This window comes from Poecilia formosa, unplaced genomic scaffold, assembly GCF_000485575.1.
Source record: "Poecilia formosa unplaced genomic scaffold, Poecilia_formosa-5.1.2 Scaffold4, whole genome shotgun sequence".
NCBI classification, from domain to species: domain Eukaryota; kingdom Metazoa; phylum Chordata; class Actinopteri; order Cyprinodontiformes; family Poeciliidae; genus Poecilia; species Poecilia formosa.
The window spans coordinates 3601-12748 of NW_006799943.1; positions in this window are offsets into that span (position 1 = coordinate 3601).

Consider the following 9148-nt stretch of genomic DNA (forward strand, 5'->3'; position numbering starts at 1 on the left):
TTCTTTTTTCTTGTCTGGTAACTCGGCCGAAGCGATCCTGCCGTCTGCGTTTCTTTTTTCTTGTCTGGTAACTCGGCCGAAGCGATCCTGCCGTCCGCGTTTCTTTTTTCTTGTCTGGTAACTCGAACTCACGAAAACCTCCTCCACCGATGTCCTCAACGTCAATGCTGTTTTCCGAGTCCACAGTTCCTGCTTTTCTTCTTTACTCTTTTTCTTCTTCAAACACGTTTCTTACAACGATATCTGTCCTTATGAAAAACCTCTCGCCATCTTGGTCGTTCCTCCGAACATGTGCTCCGTAGCTAGGTCCCCTCATAAATCACAGTCCTCTTCACAGTTCCTAACTCTTATTCCTCAGCACTGTACTATACTCAGCGTATAGAAATGGTTATATTCAACTACTATATCTAACACAGATATTTTCCCATCTGTTTTAATACAAAATCACTCGTTACGACTCTTTCAACACTCTGCTCATTTCTTCCTTCCTTGCTTCCTTCCCCTCACCTTCTCCTTTCTCCTCCCCCTTTTTTTTGTTTTTGTTTAAGTCCCCTTTACTTTCCTTCGTAAATTTCCGTTACTCTCAAACCTAGGGGATTCACCCTCTTACTTACTGCAATAGATAAATCACCGAAATGTACATTTATGTAACTCCATTACCCATTTTTAACCCCAGGTACTTATCAAAAGACATAAACCCCCCACTTCTTGTGGTTCTCAAACCCCAGGGCTACACATGTAAAAGACAAGTGTAGTTACATTGTGTGATTTTGGCAAACAATATTCTTAAACTCATCCAAAATATTAGTCAATGCAAAATTTATTTTACTTTCTGCCAGCAGCAGCAGCAGCAGCAGCAATGTATTTACTGCATGTCGTTACTTGACATAGTGGTACTGTTCCAGACCTTTTGGTTTGCTTGAGTAGAAATTGAGTAATGTCTGTGTATGTTAAAATGTTAAACATTTACCACCCAAAATCCTCACTACTTTCAAATAGTTCCCTTTTTATTTTATTCTAGTTGTTGCAGACTCAACTTAAATAGATTAACTTATAAAGCATCTTTTTTTTTTCTTTTTTAAATCCAAAAGTTCCTGCTGCTTGTTTAAGATGAGTACAAACAAGTTGTTGAGAATTAAATGATGTCCACTTGAACTCTTTAATTAAACAGAATGTTTTATTTTACAGTGAGGAAGGCCGGAGTCTAGCTTTAGCAGACGGCTGGAGGCATCTGATCCACGCTTCAAACTCAGTACCTGTTTGCTCTACAGCAAAAATTTGGTAAGATTAAATTTAGTCGACTAAAGAAAGTCAGACGGTTCATTCTCCAACGAGTGAAATCTCTTGAGGTAGTCAAGTTTCTTGTTTGTTCAGATCTTGGTGGTCATTTCCACAGTATAATTACTAATTAACAGTTGATTCTTTTGTGTCTAGATACAATCTGATCATTCAGTTCACAATTGAAGTTTTATTATTAGGATTCTGCAAATTGAATTTTTTCATAGTATATTTCATTCATTCTTTTCACAGTCAAAGCTCCCTAAAAGGGATAGATTACCTTCTGTGAACTATAATTTTGATTCCTTTGAGTTTCATGATATTTTATGAAATCTGACTGATGTGATCTTCTTGAATGCATACTGATGCTTCACATTTATATACTTATCAGTTACAAGAGGTGTACTGTCTGTTAGTGAACATTAATGAACAGGTAGCATCATTAGGACCAAGGGAAAAATAAAGTTGTAGATAATTTTAAAGGTAACAAAACAATTTACCATGTTGTGACCAATTCTTGGAGCTTGGTTGTGTAGCGAGTATGTTTTATTCTTTAGGTAAGTGTACCAACAGCAAACTTGGTTAATGTTATTATAAGTTGGGCCAGGTCTCAGAAGATGTGAGTAAGTCTCTGTGAGAGGGGCTACTTGAGAAAAAAAAAGCAAAGATTCACTGATTGAATTGTTGGTCGATAGCCAGCATATATTTGAAATTCTGCAACAAACATTGAATGAAAAGAAAAAAACAACTATATAAAACCTGAATGATCATTCAGTTTGATAAATATTTACATAGAGCATCATTTAATAAATCGATAGAAATCCAAGTGCTCACATCAAAACATCAAATCTAAATAAATAGAAATCGTACTAAATATTTTAAGACTGATGGTTCACATTGATCATTTATAAATTTTTAGTAATGGAACCTTAACAACTACAGGTGAACTATACTTTGTTAGTGCACTTAAGCATGTAAGATAACGGATGGAGTAAAAGAATCATTAGGGCCAAAAACAAAAAAAAAAACAAAGAGCGTATAAGTCAGAGACGAAAGCTGTAGATAATTTTAAAGCTAACAAAACAATTTACCATGTTGGAGCAACTCTTTGAGTATGGTTGTACAGTGTAAAAAAAAAAAAAGTAAACTTTGGGGAAAACTGAAAAATAAATATGAGCAGTAGCCTCACCTGGGCCTGTTTAGTCGCTGTCACATGTTCTCAAAAAATAAAATTTACAGATGAGGAACTTTTACTGAAATGCATCACAGTAGCGACTGTTGAAGAAAGAAAAAATCTGAGTTTCAAATGTACTTAAACCAACCTTTACTATTTTGGAGAAACCATGAAGCACTGAGAAGATCAGTGTTGATACAACAGGAAAAAGACTGAAGCAAAGTAGCATTCACAATGATGTGAGGACAAATTCTGGAAAGGGATCGATGTTAGAGTTTGTCTTTCACTTTAACTGCAGAAAGCTAAAAGTTAAATTTGAGTAGCCTCACAGAGACCTGTTTACTGCTGGTCTCACATCCTTAAGAAATACATGTACAATTGAGGAACATTTCCTGAAATGTATCATACTAGCAAGTGTTACAGAAAGTATCTGTAGAGTTTAAAATTTAAGTGACTGTTTTTGGAACGGATGAAGGAAATTACAAACTCATAGTCAGCACTGACTAGTCGTGCTGCCATAAATATTGCAGTAAAACAGATAAACTGTTGTTTTCCTTCAGAAGGATTGCCTGAGGCAGTCATCAACAGTTGCAGGGTCAGAGCTCACCCCCTCTTGCCTAGCTATAAGTCCTTGTCCAACCTCAAATAACGCACCGTAAGCTAACACGCGCTGGACGAATAAATGGTATGGTTTGGTGAGGAGGGTAAAGGACAGTTGTCTTCCCTTGTGAGATGGTCAAAAGCAGAGAGGTTTTTTTGTTCAACTTTTAAAAAAGCACCAGTTGCATTTATTATTATTTTTTAATCATCCCATCATATGACCATCCCGAGTTGGTCGTGTCAGCTCACACAAATGGTGTGGTGAATCTATAGGCTGTTTTAGGCTTGGGGACACGCACACACACAGATGCCATGGTGTGCAGGGCCGGGGTCACTCCGCTTTGAATGTATTCACCATCTCCACTCATCCCTTTCACTTCTCAAGCTCAGCAACCAATATTGTTTGGAATATAATATATTTATTTATCTGTTTTGTTTGGGATATACTATATTTATTTATTCACNCACACACACACACACACACACACACTCATCCCTTTCACTTCTCAAGCTCAGCAGCCAATATTGTCTGGAATATAATATATGTATTTATTAATTCGCTTTGTTTGGGATATACTATATTTATTTATTCACTGCTAACTTACAAGTAAATTATTCCGTTTCTATTGACAAATTCGAAGTCTAAATAAAGTCTTTGTTTGGGGAGGGGATTCAATCACGAGATGGTCACGAGGTGGGACATCCGGTCACGAGGGGTGGGAGAGGGGTTTGATATCAATTAATTAAGGCCATCAATCAATCATCCGATTAAAATTTGACAGAAGGGTGTTCATATAGTCTTCTGATGTCATAAGTTCATAAGTCATAAGTTCCCAAGAAAGTAATAGACCAGGCAGCCATTATAACTTTCAGAGTTTTTTTTTAAGATAATGCAAAGTTTTTGGAAAACATGTCATCATAATTTTCCAAAAACGCCTGTTAACCAGTTTTAAGGAGTTATTACTTGTTATTATTTAATAAATTTAATATCTGCTATTTTCATTAATTGTAAAGTTATTTCCAGATTTGTGTGGCATAAATGAAGGTTGGTTCTCCGTGTTCATTTCTGGTTCTGGACATTGTCTTTAAAGTTTTCTTATTCAAAGATGAGACAATGAATAAAATCTGAACTACAAATTGCATTTCAATAGCCTTTTCAGGGCAGCAGGAGGACTTTCACTTTCAAATTAAACCACCTTCCAATTCTTTACACTGAATTAAGTCAAAACAGAAAGTATGTACACCTCAAAAACTTTGTCAATGTGTGAATCCTAAGCAGCATTAAGAACAAGATTGTTACATATTTTTGGAAATAAAAAAAAACTTTGGGTTATACTTAAGACGCAAATGCTTATTTAAATAAAAATTGTGCTGTTTACATATTATTTTATTTGGCATATATGTTTCAACATTTTTTAAAGTTTGTCACAAAGTATATGCATAGTAATTGATTTGTCAATATTTATTAGCCATTGTATGTAAATACTTTAAACAGCAATAACATATCATTTAAGCTTTCAATAGCCAAGAACTAAAATATTTATGTATTATAAAATCCCTCTCTTCTGTAAAATTCATGTTTAGTCAGCGTGTGAATCAGATAAGATATATAATATTTCATTATGTTTACATTTTTTTCAAACTTTATTGATTTCTACAATATACATTGTAGAAATTTCCATACGTATTTCCATCTTTGCCAAAGCCCTATCTGGCAACCCAACGGGGTTGAACAGGTTCCACTGTAATAGTGTCAGTGGTAGATTCAATTACTTTGGCCATCTTTCTTCAATTAAATTAAATGAAAAATATTCAAGGCGTTAAACGGATAATTAACCAATACAATTACCATTGAGAAATTATAAACAGGCAATATAAGTAACATGTTTTCCAAAAACTGGCATTGCCGTCCCCCAAAACATCGATCGGCATCAGTTGTGACAGCTCTGAAACATCCTGGACACCTAACAGCAGCTCTAGTGGAAGCCAGACTCAGCTGTTGCAAAGGTGCCGAAACCAATGGCATCCCTGATACCTGTTGTGTATTCGATTAATTCAAAGATGAAAGGAGTCGGCTGGATTATTCAGATGAACTTTAGTGAATAAATAGGATGAACGAATCATACATAATGATATATGAAAAAGTGTAGGAATTCAGCTAATGTAAGTCTTTCTGCAAAAAACCCCCCCTATAAAATCCTTTCTTCGTCTGTCTTCAAGTTCTTCTTCAACTAGTTATAAAGCATTATGGGATATGAAGTCCATTTGCCGAAGCCAGTGGCAACACTGACGGCTAGACCCGAAGAGTGGCACTTGTGGCGTGTAATGACACCTGCCACCGGAAGTGCCATTAGTAGGTGCGGTGTCAGATTTGCGCTCGGCCCTGCTGCCTCATAAATGGTGGCTTTTCAAGATGGCGGCTTGAGGTGCGGTCGTGCTTTGGAGTGCTAGCACGCCACTTATCTATATTTTTCCACTTATACCCGACAAATAATCTCAGAACACGGTCATTTTCTTTCTGCGAAACTGTGATGAGTATAAGTAGATATTTTTCGAGTCAGCCTGACAACATGCCATGCAGGAAAACCCCAGCAGTCGACCCCGTGGAGAATCCCAGGCCGCACAGCAGCAAAGCTAACATGGTTGCTAGCACCGTGCCAGAAGGAATGGATCTAACACTACGCGAGGTGATTCGTGACGTCACTGCGAATCTCACTAAAGTTATTGAAGAGAAACTCGGGCCAGTCTCTCTGCTCTTGCAGACACATGGTAAATATTTGGAAGACCATGAAACACGCATAAGAGATTGAAACCTGACTCTCACCTATAGTATACTCGGTCCCGTCCATTGATAGGCTCGATTCCCAGGAAAAGCGAGAATAGGACCTGACGGAGCGTGCTGACGATCTAGAAAACAGGGGGAGAAGGAAGAATACCCGCACTGTTGGCCTACCGGAAAAGGCTGAAGGCAACGATCCCACTCGTTGACCTGGCTGCCAGAACTTCACATTAAAACAAAAATGGGCTGACTTATCATAGACAGAGTGCATCGCACTAAAAATCAGGTGCTGTCCTCCGAGCTAACACCTCGCCCGGTGCTGGTAAGGCTGCATAATTTTCAAGACAAACAGCGTATTATGCAAGGGCATAGGAACGAGTCTGTCAATGGGGGGGACGCATATCGGAAACCTGACAGATCAGTAAACAGCTTGAGCAGCAATGTCATAAACTATTGTGCCATCAACACATCAGTAATGCGTTACTCTAATCCACATGTGTCAAACTCATGGCCCGCGGGCCAAATGTGGCCCGCCATGTCATTTTATGTGGCCCGCCCCAGCGTTTTATAGGCCCATGATTGACTTAAAATAGGTTTTTAGCACTAATTGACTACAAACTACATCTCCCATAATGCATTCCGATCGTTACCTGCCAACAATTACGGCTTCTTGCCACTAGAGAGCAGCAGAGTCAAGCTGTTTATTGATTTTCCCAGCGAATAAAACTGAGACTTCGACAAGCTAACATCAAAACGTCCAAGAAAAGAAAAATCGATTTACAAGTAAGAATGTGAATGAAGATGTGTGTGAGTTGGTGTCAGGGCAGCAGGTCACGCTAGACTTTTTTTGTTATCCGTTATCTTGACCGACAACATAAAAAAAAAAAAATCAGTCATGTACTATTTTTATCCGTGAAATTACAATCATATTAACATCGGCTATTAAGTCACATTTTATGCGGTTTAGTTAATATTCACCGTGAATCCAGATCCCATCACATAAGCAGATAAATGCATCTACATTTTTCTCCGTAGTGACAAAATCCACTGACTGAGGCCCCAATAACTTTTAATAAATTAAATTAAGTGAATTTACTTAAATTAGCATCACTTCACCCGCTGGGGTCTGAATGCACTTCCTCCTGGTTCCCATCTGCAGAAAAATCTGCGCTAATTCATCAGTCAGTTGGATCTGTCTGATCCAAACAGATCAACTGAACTCTTAGTGTTTTACCCTGCACAGTCTGGTGTGAGCTTTTACTAGGATTTTTTATTTATTTATTTTTTTTGCGTGGTTTCGCTTCTCCGAAACGGACAGATGTTACGTCTGCAGCGCTTCTCCAGAACGCCGCTCTCCTGGGTAACGTGAACCCAGAAGGCTTCATTTGTTAAATCTTCTGGATGAGTTACTTTCAGCGGTTTCTAATTCTTTGCAACAGCGAGCAGCGGACTGCGCATGTTACAGTCTAATTAACTTCTGCATCGTCATTTATTTCCTCAAGATAAACTACCTGCTCCTCAAATGGATTAACACAGTGTTGCATTCTCTTTAGTTTTCTCTGGTCTGTAATGGAGACTTGAATTTAACGCACCATTTCAACCAAACTTCCTAACCAGAAGCTCCAAAGCGTTAACAATATGAGGTGTTTAATTTATTTTTAACATTGTATTTTCATACATTTTATGCTAGGGGTGCCCAAGTCTAGTTTTCCAGAGCTACCATCTGCAACTTTAGATGTGTTCCTTCTCTAACACACCTGGATTATTGACTCATTATAAGTCTCTACAGAACTGAGTTGCTGCTGATGAGGGAAGTCAACCTTTTGTCTGGGGTGTGTTTTAGCAGGGATGCATCCTTTGCCCCCCAAAGGATTCCCTTTGGGGAGGCATTCTAGAGGACTGCACCTGGGCACTCCTGATTTGTACCGTCAATGTGGCCCGATGAGGGTGGACAATATGCTGAAGTGGCCCTAGGTGAAATTGAGTTTGACACCCCTGCTCTAATCTGACCCTTGTTTCAGTAACAAATATTCTAACATGTTACTATTTACAATCAAATAATTAGATTAAAGTTATGCATTGTATAATGACCGTCATTCCAGGATGAACACTCACTTTAGCATTTACCTCACAACTAGCAAGCTACATACTCTGGTAGCACACACAGGCTAACAGATTCTGATATATCTTATTGGTCAAAAGACATTTAATTGTTGGTCAAAATGCATTGATATAAATTGACTTGCAATTGAATTGGTTCTACCTCTTTCTAAAACCAAAGTAGAAAACAGCTCATAAAATAAGAGACGGCAGTTTTAAACTCAATACAGCAGTATGACCAATAATGAAAAGAAAAAATAAAATCTAAAAAAGTTTTGTTCTTGAACAAGTTTGGATCGGGCTGAAGCGTTGCTGCTCTCGGCTGTTCTTAAGTACCGTGCTCGTGCTCCGGCTTTTGATCAAACGGTCCGCCTCAACCAAACTGTAGTCTCCGGGTTTAAAGAGCTCCGTCTACAAAGATGTCTGCCAATCAGAGTTCTAGCTCCCGTGTTCTTGACCAATGACTGTAAAACGGTTCATAGAAAAGAAGCGCATGCGTTCGGTTCGGCGGTTAGATCAAATACGATATGAAAGAAGATGGAGTTTGTCTGACCCGGTCAAGAAACACGTTTACTTGAAAAAGGAATTAAAAACAAGTGGCCCTGGGCATGACTAGAGGAAAGGGGACAAGACGGGAAGTTGGCAGACATTTTTACAAAAGGGGGCGCTGGGAATCCTATGGGGGGCATTTTGTCGAAGGTAAACTTTACACCTTACAATCACAATAATACCTGTTTAAACTTTATTTATTTATTTCGAACAGACTGAAAAGACAATCAAGAAAAAAATAGAATAAAACAAACGTAAGAAATAAAAATGTAAAACAAATTATTCTGCCCATGTGACATGTAAATTTTATATTTTCTGTTTGAAAAGGAGCAGGTAGAAGATATAATCTTATAATGTCCTGCCTAGTGATGGGTCCAGCAACACCGACGCACCGGCGCATGCATCAAGCCCATAGACCAACACCCGTGTCGGTGCGCGTATTGGTTTCAGCAAGTCACGTGACCAATACAGGAACTGTTTCGAAATGACCCTGGATGCCAAACTGTGTTTATAAGGAAGCGAATCTGTCAAAAGCATTTGCCAAACAAATTCTTGATCTTTTACATTGTCATCTAGCAGTTTCAAACAAAATTTTTGCGCCGTGTGGGACTCTTTTTATATTATGTTAAAAAATAAATTTTTCATTTTTGTCGTTTTATCCGGTTCTT